Source organism: Ictidomys tridecemlineatus, chromosome Y, assembly GCF_052094955.1.
Source record: "Ictidomys tridecemlineatus isolate mIctTri1 chromosome Y, mIctTri1.hap1, whole genome shotgun sequence".
Classification (NCBI taxonomy): Eukaryota; Metazoa; Chordata; class Mammalia; order Rodentia; family Sciuridae; genus Ictidomys; species Ictidomys tridecemlineatus.
In genome coordinates this window covers 6,441,995-6,458,777 of record NC_135494.1, presented here as the reverse complement: position 1 = coordinate 6,458,777, position 16,783 = coordinate 6,441,995, and the positions used below count along the sequence as shown (strand labels likewise).

Below are 16,783 nucleotides of genomic sequence, written 5' to 3'. Positions count from 1 at the left end.
TTATTCTCCTCTGCTTAATCCATAGTATCTCTATTCTTCCCTAACCATCCCCCAACTTCTACTGTGAATTAGCATCCACATATCAGAAAGACCATTTGGCCTTTGGTTCTTAGGGACTGTCTTATTTTGCTTAATATTATTCTCCACCTCCATCTCTTTATAGGCAAATGTCATTATTTCATTCTTCCTTAAGGCTAAGTAATATTGCATTGTGTATATATATTTTGGGTTTTTTTAATCCTACTATATTTTCTTTAATTAAGTACAAAGACCTCTACTCTCTAGGCATATCACCTAGAGACCATTTATTTCACCCACTGTTGTTTGGCAGCCAGTCTCTTGTCTCTCTCTTCAGCAATGATGAGTCAAATTCCTTTTCCTCATGGAGGAGGAAATCCATGGTTTATTGCCTTTGCCAATAACAAAAATGTTGGAGAGCCAGGTGGCAAATCTGTTGCCATTGGCATCTTTCACATGAACCACATCAAAAGAGCCAGGATGTTTCTCTCTGTTGCTAATCACACCAGTTCTTCCCAAGGTAGCTCCTCTGGGTCACCATGCACAGGTTACCAGTGTCAAACTTGATGAAATCAATAAACTTGACAGTATTCAAATCAATCTAAATGGTATTCACCTTCATTAGGAGATCAGGGTATCGAATGGTTCGAGCATCATGCATCACCAGACGAGGGATTCCTTTTGTGCCCACAAATATCTTTCTTACTTTGCACAACTTGTACTTGGCTTCCTCAGGTGTAATGCAATGAACAGCAAAATGACCCTTGGTGTCATTAGAGCAGAACGAAATTCTCTCCATTCATCAATGCTAAAGACATCCATTAAACTGGTGGGGTGGCTTATATTGGTTTGGATTTTGCCATCAATCTTGATGAAGCGCTGCATGCAAATCTTTTTTACTTCATCTTTGGTCAGGGCACACTTAAGTCTGTTCCTTAAAAACGATGAAAGGAAGACATTCTCTCAGCTTGTGGGGACCAGTGGATGGATGAGGAGCAAACACCCCAGTCAATTTATTCATCATCCAGTGCTTTGGAGCTGCTACTTGCTTCTTGGAACCAGGAGCCATGGCTGATCTAGGCATGGAAAAACTATACTATGTTTTCTTTATGCATTCATCAGTTTAAGGGCATCTAGGTTGGTTCCATAGCTTAGCTATTGTGAATTGAGATGCTATAAGCATTGATGTGGCTGCATGAATCTAGTATGCTGATTTTAAGTCATTTGGGTAAAAATTAGCAGTGAGATAGCTGAGTCAAATGGAGATTCCATACCAAGTTTTCTGAGGAATCTCCATAATGTTTTTGCTAATGGCTGTACCAATTTGCAGCCCTACCAGCAATGTAATTTATGAGTGTATTTTTTCCACCACATTATCATCACCATTTACTATTGCTTGTATTCTTGGTAATTGCCATTCTGACTGGAGTGAGATGGAATCTTAGAGTGGTTTTGATTTGCATTTGTCTAATTGCTAGAGACATTGAACATTTTTTCATATATTTGTTGATTGTATTTCTTTTGTGAAGTGGTCTTTTCAGTTTCTTAGCCCATTTATTAATTGGGTTATTTGTTGTGGTTGTAGTGTTTTGTTTTTTTTTTTTTTTGGTGTTAAGTTTTTGTAGAGGTGCAAATGCTAAAAATTTTCTCCCATTTTGTAGGTTCTCTCTTCACATTACTGATTGTTTGCTTTAGCATGGAGAAATATTAAGTTGATTCCATCCTGTTAATTAATTCTTGATTTTACTTCTTGTGCTCTAGGAGTCTTGTTAAGGAAGTCATTTTCTTAGCCGAGATGGTGAAGATTTGGGCCTACTTTTTCTTCTATTAGTGCAGGGTCTCTATTCTAGTAACTACATCTTTGATCCATTTTGAGTTGAATTTTGTGCAATGTAATACATAGGGGTTTAGTTTCATTTTGCTACAATGGATTTCCAGTTATTTTAGCACCATTTGTTGAAGAACTACCTTATTCCTAATAGCCAACAAACAAACAAACAAACAAAAAACCTTGGGAATCAATCCACAATGATTGGTGAAAAAGACCTCTACAATGAAAACCACAGAACTCTAAAAAAAAGAAATCGGAAAACTCAAAAAATGTGGATGCTTTTTAATGTTTTTGCAGATGTGAACTGATTTGTTCCATAGGCAGGGGTTACACATACATGTTTGCACCATCAATTCCAAGTAAGTATACCTTGGAAGACTATAGCATCTACTAGGTTTCCCCAAAACTTCATTGTGGACTCCACTAGTGGCAGTCATGAGAAAAGATTTTTTTTTTTTTTTTTTTTTTTTTTTTTAGTCTACATCATGTTACTCTACAGTATAAAGGCTTAGGTAAGATTTTGGACAACTGCATTTACATTGAAAGCATTCTGAATTTACTTAGTGATGTACACAGCCAAAATAGCAGCAAAAGCTAGCAAGGACCAGTATGGAGACACTATGAACATACAACAAAGTCTTTGGGTCAAAACAATTATTGCAGAGATTGTTTTAATGATGTTAGTGCTTGGTAATCTTCCCAGGTTTGTGAGATTGATAGAAAGGCATGAGTCTTTCTCTGAAGAACTAAGAGGGATTCAGATATGGCATTGGCTATTTCGGTACAGGCAGCTTGGATATATTTGTCACCTGTATTAAGTAGGTTTTCAACATGGCCAACCTGGAGAGAGCCTGACAGAAACACATTTGAATGAATAGTGCAACTTTTACCAAGTCGGTAGGGTTTGGTAAAAAGATGGGGTAGATGTATTTGAGGACCTAGCATAGGAGCCTCTTCTTATTCTAAGTGGAAAAACAGGGAGGCACAGTCTCCAGATGGTAACCTGGATAGGCCCTCCTGAGAGAGCTGATTGAGGCTGAGAGTATTTCTCTGCCTACTTTATGGAGTCATGGCTATAAACAATTGGATCAGAGAAATTGGAGGTTTGGATCAAAGCAAGTGTTATACCAATTATGGAGATATGCCCTGGGCTCCCAATCAATAAGGAGGTATCCAGAAATAACAGTAATAATAATAAACTCCAATATGTTGTCTTTAAAATTAATGAATGTTGTATCTTAACTAATTTATAGATATTAATGATTTTTCAAAAAATTGCTGGCTACCTAGAAAAATATTTGGTTAAGTAATTTTAAAGATATTTTTACTTTTATCTTTTTAACTTATTTAATCATGTGACTTTAAAGAGATTTGGATCCTTTTTATTTTTACTTTTTGAGTGTTCATTAATCTGTAGGTTAATTTTGGCTTCATAGACACAAAGCACATAATATAAAATGCATAAAAGTAAATTGGAAATAAAGATTTTTATAACCCTTCGTCAGATATTAGATTCTCATGGTAGAAAGCAAGAGTTGTAGATGTCTTAATTACACCCTTTAGAAATTAAAACAATCTCAGACTTTGTAATATAAGTCAACAAAAAACAGGCCTATACTTTTGGGGTCTTTAGGAGTAGATTCTGACAGTCAATGTGGGCATTGAAATCAAAGGTTCAGGTAGCCATTTGTCCTTTATGGGGACAGATTTATTGACATCATTTTATTTATTTACTTATTTTTAATAATCTTTATATATATATATACATATATATATATGTTCAATTTCCTTTATTTTATTAATATATTTTTTGACTATTTGGGTTAAGGTCACACAAAATGTGAATATTTGAAAAAGCGGGTGAAGAGTATATAGAAAATATTTGTATTGTTTCATACTTGGTAGGCAAATGCTGGTCTCTGGTCACATAATTCTGTGAATCTTCATGTAGATGTGGAACAGGTTCTGTCTTGCTTTGTTTTTGGAAGTCAGATATAATTTTTTTTATTGGTTGCTCAGAACATTACAAAGCTCTTGACATATCATATTTCATACATTAGATTCAAGTTGGTTATGAACTCCCATTTTTACCCCAAATACACATTGCAGAATCACATCAGTTACACATCCACATTTTTACATACTGCCATATTAGTGACTGTTGTATTCTGCTACCTTTCCTATCCTCTACTATCCTCCCTCCCCTCCCCTCCCATCTTATCTCTCTACCCCATCTACTGTAATTCATTTCCCTCCATGTTTGTTATCCCATTCCCCTCACAACCTCTTATATGTAATTTTGTATAACAATGAGGGTCTCCCTCCATTTCCATGCAATTTCTCTTTTTTCTCCCTTTCCCTCCCACCTCATGTCTCTGTTTAATGTTAATCTTTTCTTCCTGCTCTTCCTCCCTGCTCTGTTCTTAGTTGCTCTCATTATATCAAAGAAGACATTTGGTATTTGTTTTTTAGGAATTGGCTAGCTTCACTAAGCATAATCTGCTCTAGTGCCATCCATTTCCCTGCAAATTCTGTGATTTTGTCATTTTTTAGTGCTGCGTAATACTCCATGGTGTATAAATGCCACATTTTTTTTTATCCATTCATCTATTGAAGGGCATCTGGGTTGATTCCACAGTCTAGCAATTGTGAATTGTGCTGCTATGAACATCGATGTGGCAGTATCCCTGTAGTGCACTCTTTTAAGGTCTTCAGGGAATAGTCCAAGAAGGGCAATAGCTGGGTCAAATGGTGGTTCCATTCCCACCTTTCCCAGGAATCTCCATACTGCTTTCCAAATTGGCTGCACCTGTTTGCAGTCCCACCAGCAGTGTACAAGAGTACCCTTTTCCCCACATCCTCGCCAGCACTTGTTGTTGTTTGACTTCATCATGGCTGCCAATCTTACTGGAGTGAGATGATATCTTAGGGTGGTTTTGATTTGCATTTCTCTGACTGCTAGAGATGATGAGCATTTTTTCATGTATTTGTTGATATGTCCTCCTCTGTGAAGTGTTTGTTCATGTCCTTGGCCCATTTGTTGATTGGGTTATTTGTTTTCTTATTGTTTAATTTTTGAGTTCTTTGTATACTCTGGATATTAGGTAATCTTTATATATTGTTATGGTATTTTCTTCAGGTGCTGAGTCCTGGATAAAAGATGCAGAGACAAAGTTGTTCTGAAGCAGAGGGTCAAGGGACTTTATCTAAAATAAAGTCTGTCTCCTTTTACTATTAAGAGAAATAAACAATGGTGGTGTTCATAAAAAAAACCTAGGGATAAGATGAAAAAGGGTATGTGTTCTTAGAAACACAGAACTAGAGATATGACAAAAAAAATGACCATGAGTGATGAGTTGCTTGATTTTATTATGTTAGCAAGCAATTCTCTGTGCCAACAGGTGGGAACTCTAGATGCCCATTTTCATTATGCACAAATCAAGTGGATCAAAAAACTAGGAATTAAACCAGAGTTTTGCAACTGCTAGGAAAAAAAAATGGTCCCAACACTAATAAATATTGTTGCAGGAACCAACTTCTTCAATAAGATTTATAAAACACAAGAAATAAAATGCAGAATTAATAACTGGTAGAGTAGCAAATTACTGTACATCAAAGGTAATTCAAATGTGAAGAGGAAGTAGAATAGAAGAAACTTTTTGCCAACTAATCAATATCAAGAACATGTAAAACAACTCAAAAACTTAACCTCTCTAACAAAAAACCTAAACAGATATTTCTTAAAAGAAGAAACATGGTTGGCCAAGAAATAATGAAAAAAAATGTTCAACACCCCTAGCAAAGAAATGCAAATAAAAATACACAGACATTTTTCTTACCCTAGCTAGAATGGCAATCATTAATAATACAAATATCAAAAATTGACGTAAATATTGAGAAAGAGGCATACTCATATGTTAGATGGGACTGAAAATCAGTATGGAGATTCCCTAAAAGATTAAGAATGGAATGACAATATCCCACTCCTTAATAAAATCAGCATACTATATTGATGATGTCCCATCAATGTTGATAGCAGCTCAATTTACAATACATTGACAATCTGTACAACCAATCCAGGTGGCTGTCAAAAGATGAATAAATAAAGATAATGCAATATATATTCAGTATGTAATTTTACTCAGCCATAAGAAATAATAAAATTATGGCATTTGGTGGTAAAAGATGAACATAATGCTAAGTGGAATAAGACAGACTCAGAAAGTCAAGCACCAAATATTTTCTCTGATATGAAGAAGCTGGAACAAAATAAGTGGAGAAAAGAAATGATCACAGGAAAATAGAAGATAGATCAATAGGTAGAGGGAAAAACGATGGGACAATGGAGTAACTATGTTGTAAAATTGACCTATTATGCTATGTATATATATGAAAATACTGTAGTGAACTTCATATTTTATGTATACCTTTAGAGCACCATTTTAAATCAATCAATCAATCAATCAATCAATCTAAAGTTCAGTAGAATACAGGAAGGATATCAGGGTAAGGGAAATGGGAAAAGAAAGAAAAGTACACACATACACACACACAAAATACATTCTGATGTTTATTCAGCTATAAAAAATAAAATCATGTCACTTTCAGGAAAGTGGGTAGAAGACAAAGACATCATGTCATATGAATAAACCACATATTCAAAGACATGTTTCACATGATCTACATTTTGAAAGAAAGGAAGAAATGACCTATCACAATCTAAAAAGTAAATAAACAGAGGGAGACTAGTAAAATTGTGCATCATAGACATTAAGAAAGCAGAGTAAAGGGGACCTGGGAAAAGCAATGGCATAAATTATATATATATCACAATACTGGGATTAATTCCAACATATATGTGTATAATTACAAGTCACTAACAAAAACATAAAAGAAATTTTTGCATTTTCTTGTCACTAAAATATTACTCATAATAGCCAAGAAGTGGAACCCTACTTGTTATTAGTGGATGAATGTTAAAAAAAAACACATAATGTATAAACACAGAATGTAAGACTCTTGTGTTATAAAAATAAAATTTTGTAATTTGTGAAAACATAAATAAACCTGGAGTACATTGTAAAATAAGCCAAGCATAGCTACAAAAATATTGCATGGTGTCTTTTATATGAGGTATCTAAAAAAAGATGAATTCAGAGACCTAGAAAATAGAATGGTATTACCAGAAACTAAAGGAAGATGACAAAAGTAAAAAGATGTTTTTCATAGGTTAAATTTTTTAACTATGCAGAATAAATACATTGTACACATGTACAATAAGTGACCTTTTATTTAAAGTATTGCCTACAATATATTTATTAAAAAGTTTTTTAAAATTACTTTATGCAATTAAATTTTAATATTTTTTAAAAATAGACAACATATGCAAATGCCACCAGTATGATAGCAATCAATATACCTCAGAAAAAAAATCTCATCTATTATCACAGTTTTCGATTTCTTTTTTTCCCAGTATCATTTATTGTCATATTTTAAGAATGTCTTAAATATACAATAATCTGCATATTTAAGCATGTAAAATATAAATATTGTTCTATTAATAATATCATAGTAAATCTATACTCTTGTGTACTACTTTTTATTCAAAATTTTGAAAATAAGCAAATAAGTAACTACATGACTAATTTTTCAATTCACAGACAAAATGCTTATTTGATATGATTTTTCTTGAACTTAAACATTAACTTCTTTTTGTTTTGCTAGTTTAGTTGTCTATTTATTTAGATGGACAGATAATATGAATATTTTATTGTGTGTACCATATTTCAAGTATGCGTAAAATGTTAAAATCAATTATTTCACATGTAAATTGCATCATAGTTGATTTTTCACTTTTTGCATTTTCCAAGGACACTATGCAACATTACTACCTGCAGTAACTTTTTTGTGTATTATATTTTTTGAAATATATTCCTCCAAATAACATTGATTATTTATATTTTAAAAAATAAATGGTCTCCTCACCTCCCAAGCTATCCTATTTTCTGGTACAACTATTCTAGTCTATACATTTATAAGTTTACTTTTTTAGACTCCATATGTGATTAAGTTCTTGTAGTATTTATATTTTTTGCCTCATTTATCTCATTAACATAAGGTTTTTAAGATTATAAATATTAAGACAAAGGCAGAACTTCAGTCCTTTTATCTGGATAGTACTTCTCATTATCTTTACCTACTAACTCATTGATTTACACTTACATTTATTGTCTTCTGGAACATCATAAATGGTGCTATTATAAACATGAGAGCAATTATCATGTAAATATCAAGATTTATTTCTTTGGATATATACTTAGTATAATTATTTATGGATTGTATGGTAATTTTGAGAAATTTTAAACTGTTTTCATTATAACTACAGTGATACATTCCCACTGACTGATTTGCATTTTTAATAGAAAATCAGAGACATATGAGATTTAAACTGCACTCTCTTAGACATGCATTCAATATGCTCTCCACCAGTTCTATACACATTCTTTTCAATGACACAAAAACATTTTCCCAGGTGTATCACAAACTGTTATATTTTTCATAGCCAACTTGTGCAAAGTGAGAGGTACAGACAGCAAGGGATCAAAGAAAATGTGGTATGTATACACACTGGAATATTACTTAGCATTAAACAAGAATAAAACTATGGCATTTGCCAGTAAATAGGTGGAACTGGAGACTGTCATGTTAAGTTAAATAAGCCAATTCCAAGAAACCAACGGTGAAAAGTTCTTTCTGATACATAGATGCTAACCCACAATAAAGGCAGTGGGTGGAGAATAGAATTTCATTGGATTAGATAAAGAGGAATGAAGGGAAATGATGGGAATAATAAAGATAGGAGAATGAACTGGAAATTACATTCTTATATATGAATACATGACCAGTGTTAACTCCTCATCATATACAGCCACAGAGTGTGAAGTTATACTCCATGTATGTATAATATGTCAAAATACATTTTATGTCATGTATATCTAAGACCAATTAATAAAACTTAAAAAAATATCTGGAATAGCAAGATTTATGACTTTCCCGAAAAATGTTTAAAAGGAAGTCCCAGGGACATAATGTGAGCAGATAGCACCTCCATTCTTCATAATTCTTCACCACATACTGTGAATATCACTCAAAATGTTACCATTTAAATTATTATTTCTAACCCTATAATTTCTTGCCCAGTGGAAGCTGGTAGGATTGTGGCACTTAATATTTTCTTCACAGTGCCCTTAATTGCACATGAGTTACTACTGGGATAGGGATTTTGTAAGCTACAGAAAGAGAAATATCACTTTCTTAGCTTGATCTGTCCAGCAAACAAGAAATTTAGTATTCTTATATAAAATTAGTTTTCCATAGATAATACTAACTTAGCCTAGTCCTAGAAAGTCACTTTTTTGTATGGAAAATATTTATATGGACATTATGGCCCAGAGTAATTTTCTTTTTTTTTTTCTTAAAATGTCTGGTTCCAAAAAATGGGGAGAATCAGTATAAGGCCAGAAACTTACTGTTCTCCAAGCAGGACACATGGGTCAAAAACAAGGCTCACAAATTTTAAAAATAAATAAATAAATAAAATGATAATTATTTTCTTTGAGCACAATAGCATAGAGTGAACATTTAATAACAAATATAAACATACAGTCTTAAAAATATGTGACAATAAAACAACCCCATGTTCCTGGCAGGGGAGTCAGTGGAGAAATGAGAAATAACATTTTAAAATTTGTTAGACAAATAAAAATAGCAATATAAAATTTACTGGAAACTATTGATGTAGCAGAAACAATTATAATGTGAGTTTTAATAGTAATTAATGCCTCTGAGTATATTGTGATATGCCTGTAATCCAGCAGCTCATGATACTGAGACAGGAGGATCGAGAGTTCAAATCCAGCTTCAGCAAAGGCAAAGCCCTAAGTAACTCATCTAAATAACATATAAAATAAAGCTGGGGATGTGGTTTAGTTGCTTGCTGACTGAATACCCCTAAGTTCAATCCCTGGTGAGAGAGAGAGAGAGAGAAAGGAAAGAAGAAAGGAAGGAAGGAAAGAAAGAAGGAAGGGAGGAAGGAAGGAAAGAAGAAGGAAGGAAGGAAGGAAAGAAAGAAGGAAGAAAGAGAAAGGCCTACATACTGTGAGGATATGGGGGGAAAAGTTTCACTCATACAGCTGGTGGGACTGCACATTGATGCAACCCTCTGAAAGCAGGTTAGAGATTCCTTAGAAAACTTGAAATGTAACCACTAGTTGACCCAATTATACCACTCATAATATATTACAGTTATATGGAACTATGGAACAAACCTAGATACCCTTCAACAGATGAATGGAAAAAAGAAAATGTGGTGTACAAACACACACACACACACACACACAAACACACACTGGAATATATCACTTAGCCTTAAAGAATGCAATTATGGCATTTGCTAATCATAGATGGGTCAGGAGAATATCACACTAAGTGAAATAAGCCAATCCCAAAACACTATTTTTCCTGCCATGTGGATACTAATGCACAATAAGGATGGGGATTAGAGAAGAATAAGAGGTACTTTGGATTAGGCAGAGGGCATAGAAATGATAGTAGAACGAATTGGACCTTATTACCCTATGTGCACATAGGACTACATAACCAGTGTGATTCTACATCATGTACAATCAAAAGGATGAGAAGTTGTTTTCCATTTATGTATGAAGTAACAAGATGCATACTACTGTCATATTTCACTAAACAAAAAAAAAATTTAAAAAATAATGCCGGGCTTGGGTTGTGGCTCAGTGGTAGAGTGCTTGCCTTGCACTTTCGAGACCCTGGGATCGATCCTCAACACCACATACAAAAATAAACAAGTGAAATAAAGGTGTTGTGTCCAACTACAACTGCAAAATAAATATTTTTTTAAAAAAAGAGAGAAATGCCTACATAAAAAATACAAAAAGTGCTAAATTAACAAATTATTTTAAAACATACAGAAGTAGAATTATAAGACCAAAACAAATCCATTTCACAGAAGGAAGAAATAATAGATGGAGACAACATAAATAGAGACTAATCTATTTCATAAGATCAATGAAATGAAGCGTTGTTTTCTTAAAAGATAAAATTAGAAAATATTAGAGTTATGAAAGTTTCAAATAAATAAAAATATTAAATGCTTTTTAAAATATAAAATGACACAAAATAATTAGAAATTATTATGAATACTATCTCGACAAATTTAATAAATTTACACTTCTAAACATATTCACTTTACCAAGTTATCATGAGATACAGAAAAACTAAATGAACCAATAATAATAGGTGAGATTTAATAAGTAACAGAATTCTCCAGAGAAAATTCAAATGCCAGGGATTCACTGATTAATTCTATGAAACATTTTTTAAAAGACCTAATAACAATTCTAAAGTTATTTTAAAAACAGTAGAGCAAAATAGTCTTCCAAACTCTTTATATAATGCTAGCATTACCTAATAACAAAACAAGCAATGACACATAAATACAGAGCTATAGGCCAAAATACACATTGAGAATAAATGGAAATTGCCACAGTCTGGCTGGACACAATTCATGAGCCACTTGTCAAGCAGAAACAAACTTTATTTTTAGAACACACACACCGAAACACAGGAGCTTTCAGGAATTCCCTCAGAGCCCAACTGCCACCACCGGCTTCCGGTCAGCCTCTCAACCCCCACTCCTCCTGCTCTTGAGGCCGATTGGCTGGGTCACGTGGACAGAGCCAAAAGAGCCCCCCAATGAGCAGCTCTGTGGTCTGAAAGGGTGGGGAAACAGCCCAGTGAGCATCACTGCAGAGGAGCCAATTAGCTGAAAGTTTGCTGGGGCCACTTTGGCTGTGGCTCTCAACAGGAAATCAAACTATAAAAGTTTTATGAAAGAGAATAAAGAGAATTCTCTCTTTCTCTCTCTAAGAAAATAGATCTTCTATTCATGTTTAGAATAATAAACATTGATAAATGTCCCTACTACCCAAAATAATCGATGGATTCAGTAAAATTTCGATCAAAATACAGTGACATTTTTCCAAAAATAAAAACAATACTAAAATTTGCATAGAAATACAAAACTCAAAATCTAAAGAAGCTTTTGCAGAATAAAGTCTTTACATTTCTCAAAAAATCCTATAAAGCTATATCATTAAAAATCACAGTATATCCTGTGCTAGACCTGCTCGGCTGCCGCCTGTGTCCGGCTCCGGCCTCCCAGGCACCGTCAGGAGTTATTGGACCTTCCAAAAACATCCTTGGATCTCAGGTGGAAAATCTGTATTCTAGTCTGAACCGTGAGAAATAAGAATCGTTGGTCTGTGGTTTTCCTACTTGGAGGACATAATGTTTTCTAAGCTAGCGCATCTGCAGGCTGTTGCTGTGCTTCGCCGTGGAGTTCATTCTTCAGTGGCTTCTGCCACATCTGTTGCAACTAAAAAGACAGTCCAAGGACCTCCATCCTTGGATTACATTTTTGAACGGGAATCTAAATATGGTGCACACAATTACCACTCTTTACCTGTCGCCCTGGAGAAAGGAAGAGGTATTTATGTATGGGATGTAGAAGGAAGAAAATATTTTGACTTCCTGAGTGCTTACAGTGCTGTCAACCAAGGGCACTGTCACCCCAAGATCGTGAATGCTCTGAAGACTCAGGCGGACAAGCTGACCTTAACATCACGGGCTTTCTACAATAACGTACTTGGTGAATATGAGGAGTATGTTACCAAACTGTTCAATTACCACAAAGTTCTTCCTATGAATACAGGAGTGGAGGCTGGGGAGACTGCCTGCAAACTCGCACGCCGGTGGGGCTACTCTGTGAAGGGCATTCAGAAATACAAGGCCAAGATTGTGTTCCCAGCTGGAAACTTATGGGGTAGAACATTATCTGCCTTCTCCAGTTCCACAGACCCAACCAGTTATGATGGCTTTGGACCCTTTATGCCGGGTTTTGAAATTATCCCATATAATGATCTTCCTGCACTTGAGTGTGCTCTTCAGGATCCTGATGTTGCTGCCTTCATGGTAGAACCAGTTCAGGGTGAAGCTGGCGTTGTTGTTCCGGATCCAGGCTACTTAGTGGGAGTGAGAGAACTCTGCACCAGGCACCAGGTCCTGTTTATTGCTGATGAGATTCAGACAGGGTTGGCCAGGACTGGCAGATGGCTGGCTGTCGATCATGAAAATGTCAGGCCTGACCTGGTTCTTCTTGGAAAGGCCCTTTCTGGTGGCTTATACCCTGTGTCCGCGGTGTTGTGTGACGATGAAATCATGCTGACCATTAAACCAGGGGAGCATGGCTCTACATACGGTGGTAATCCACTAGGCTGCCGAGTGGCCATTGCAGCCCTTGAGGTTTTGGAAGAAGAAAACCTTGCTGCAAATGCGGAGAAGATGGGTATTGTCTTGAGAAACGAACTCATGAAGCTGCCCTCTGATATTGTGACTGCTGTGAGAGGGAAAGGGCTGTTAAATGCAATTGTTATTAGAGAAACCAAAGATTATGATGCTTGGAAGGTGTGTCTGCGGCTTCGAGATAATGGGCTTCTGGCTAAGCCCACCCATGGCGACATCATCAGGCTTGCTCCTCCGCTGGTGATCAAGGAGGACGAGATCCTGGAGGCGGTGGAGATCATTAACAAGACCATCCTGTCTTTCTGAGGGTGGGACCTGTTTAGTGGCTCCTGGGGGCTGGCTGGAGATGGGGGTCCTGGGACAGCCCGGCTCTGAATGCCAGCACATTCCACTCCCACATGCCTTCAGAGACTGTTTTGGGACATATATTTTTTTCAGTTGACACTTAGTAGAGTGACATTTATGAACCTGCAGGTGGCTCTGTGGCACAACTAAGAGAATGAATGGCATCTACATGTAGTTTAGTGTTCTGAGGCGTATGTGCTTTCTAAGGTGAGTTGCATCTATCTGCATAGAGACAGCCTTCAAATCAAGTCCTTCAGTATAATTTATATACATTTTATAATTTCCTTGCCTGGCATAAATGTTTTGTATTTGAAAAAGTTATCTGAGATATTACACAAAAGACTTGCTTGACTTTATAACATTGAATCATTGTAATCACTGAATATTAGGATGATTAATGTTAAACATATGTAAAAAACTAGTTTGAAGTAAACTTCATATTGGCCAACACCAGAGTATTCTACGGAATATCATCATTTCTAATTAAGAATTCATTCCTAAATTATGTTTTAAGTCTTTGATGATAATTTGTAAAAATATTGCTTGTTTTAAATATTTCTTTAAATTTAAAATAAAGCTTTTATTTACAATGTCAAAAAAAAATCACAGTATTGGCCTAAAAGCAGACATAAATCAGTGAATCATACACAGACTTCAGAGATAAAATAATGTATCTAAAGTCAAATGTATCAGCAAATAGATTAATATTTTACATTGGGAAAAAAACCTATCATACAAAGAAACACTAAGTCATTTGTTCACATATAAAACTATCTTCACTAAGAGATAAGGCAATAAGGTGAGAGACAAGTGCCTGATTTTAATTTAACAAAATGAAAGGACACATTGAAAAGGCAAAATAAAAACTTTATCTTTCTCCCAGTTCTAAGCAGTACATCACAGAGAGAGATGCTTCCCATTTTGGGGAGCAGGAGAAAATTAAGACCAGGCTTTAGATTTTAAACCCAGTACCAGGAACACTAGAGGTGACTTCAATCTCAGCAAAATAAACAACTTGTTTAAAATTTGTGCAAAGACATGCATGATGTCAGATCAGGAATAGAAGAATAAATACCTTTAATTTTGATATTCACTTGATGTCACATGACAACAAACAACAAAAGCTTTTGGTTAAGCCATAATCTTGTCTAATTTCAGCTCCTTTACATGTCAGCAACTGGAGAACACCTACTCAGTGAGTGCACTGAGTCAGGCCCACAGTAGACTATTCAACAGTTATCATTAGCTGAGTACCATAAAATCTTACCTACCAATAGCAGAGGAAGAAGAGCTGAAGCATTCATGAGAGCTGAGCTTACTTTTCATAGGCACATACACAGCCACTGACTCTACCAAAGAAGGATCTGGCTGCTGGGCTGAGAACAACTGGGTGTTGTCATGTTGGTGCTCTCAGAGCATCCACCAATTTTAAGACCCATGGAGAAACTACTTAACTTAGGACAGGTGGATCTTTAGGAAGGAGTAGAGATACAGGCTAATGACAAAGAAAATATATTTAATGAAATAATAACAGAAAATTTCTCTAATTTTGAGAAACTATTGAACATTCAGGTACTGGAGGCATTTAAAACTTCAAATAAGTAAGACTGGGAAAAAAGCCTTATAACAATATAAGGTTTATAATTACAGTAATATTTATTATTATTACAAATATGTTTAAAATAAGGTTTATAATCACAATAATATAATTTAAATATATTATATTAAAAATGGAAAAAAGAAAAAATATATTAAAAGCTGAAAGTCAGAAGTATGAAGTCATATAAAAAGGCAAAAACATGATAATAACAGCTCTTTTTCAACAAATACTCTATAGACCAGGATATCATATACTCATTATTTTATAAGTTATGGAAGAAAAAAACTGGCAATATAAATTAATAAATTCAGCAAAGTTGTCCTTCATAATCAAACAAGAAATAAAGACATTCCAGATAAGCACAAATTAAAGAAATTCATGATCATTAAATTAGCATTGCAGAAGGCATGCAATGTAATTTTACACATGGAATAGGAAATAATATACAACCAACATAGCATGGGAAATAATAGATCTAATTAAAAGAGAAAATAAACAAATGAGAATTAGGATAAATATTAGAAAAATAAGAAATTAGCACATAACTTTCCAGAATAACTCTGAATGTAAATGGTCATGATTCTCCAATTAGAACAAAAACTGTGAGTTGGACTCAAAAACAAGACACAATTCTATGTATCTTGCAAGAGATATATTAACTGGAAAAGAAATACACACTTGGAAAGTGAAAGCATAGGCAATTATATGCTATGTAAATCAAATATAAAAGCAAGAATGAATATAGTTACCTTCATGTCTAACAAAACAAAAAACAGTGGCCAAACATAATCAGAAGACTAAAAAAAGTATTGTATATTGGTAAAGGTAACAACCCACCAAAAAGGTATAATTATAAATAGATATATATATGCACCAATGTAAGGAAAATAAAAAGAGACATAGAGACAAGATGCAAAGGCAGAATGGCCAAAGTGCCAGCTTTATTTATATCAATAGGTTATAGTAGGTCACTGGTATCAGTAGTACATTATGTTCATTGTGTCACATTACAGAATTAGCAATATTATGCAGCTTATTATACAGTTGCAAAGTGCAATGTTAGGAGCTTTGTGTAGCTTTCAAGAAAGTCCATTGTTTAAAGTTACTTTTTTGTGGACAAGTTTAGGCACAGTGGAGCTTGGGGAAACATTGTGGTTGTCTAACAAGAATGTTTCTTCATTTCAGGAGCTGTGTATCTGAGATCAAGGTTGAAACTGGTGAGATTTTAACATGGAGCTTTCTCATGTAGCATTTGCTAATCATCCCATGTCTTTGCATAGAAATTTTCCTAGCAGCAGGCATTCTTTGTCTTTGCATAGAAATTTCCTAGCCACCAAGCATGCCACAGTCACGAAGCCGTCAGAGACCCCAATCCCAAATATAGAACCCTTACACAGCAATTCTTGATACATCCAATTTTATATTACAAACTCTTTTTAATATAAAAGAAAATCTAGGTCCCTAAACAATAACCCTTGGTGATTTCAATAACACATTCTCACAAATAAATATAATGCAGAAAAGTCTATACTCTTAGGACTCAGAAGATTACAGAAAGGAGCAAGATAATGTTTTCTGATCCACACATAACCCAGAAA

At 34.7% G+C, this 16,783-nt stretch overlaps 2 pseudogenes; one reads left to right on the top strand and one right to left on the bottom strand.

The window, feature by feature from the left end:
* Nucleotides 1–235: 235 nt before the first annotated feature.
* LOC144371821 (small ribosomal subunit protein eS4, X isoform-like) lies at nucleotides 236–1,120 on the bottom strand (annotated as a pseudogene).
* A 10,945-nt stretch (nucleotides 1,121–12,065) lies between these two features.
* LOC144372009 (ornithine aminotransferase, mitochondrial pseudogene) lies at nucleotides 12,066–14,038 on the top strand (annotated as a pseudogene).
* Nucleotides 14,039–16,783: the final 2,745 nt, after the last annotated feature.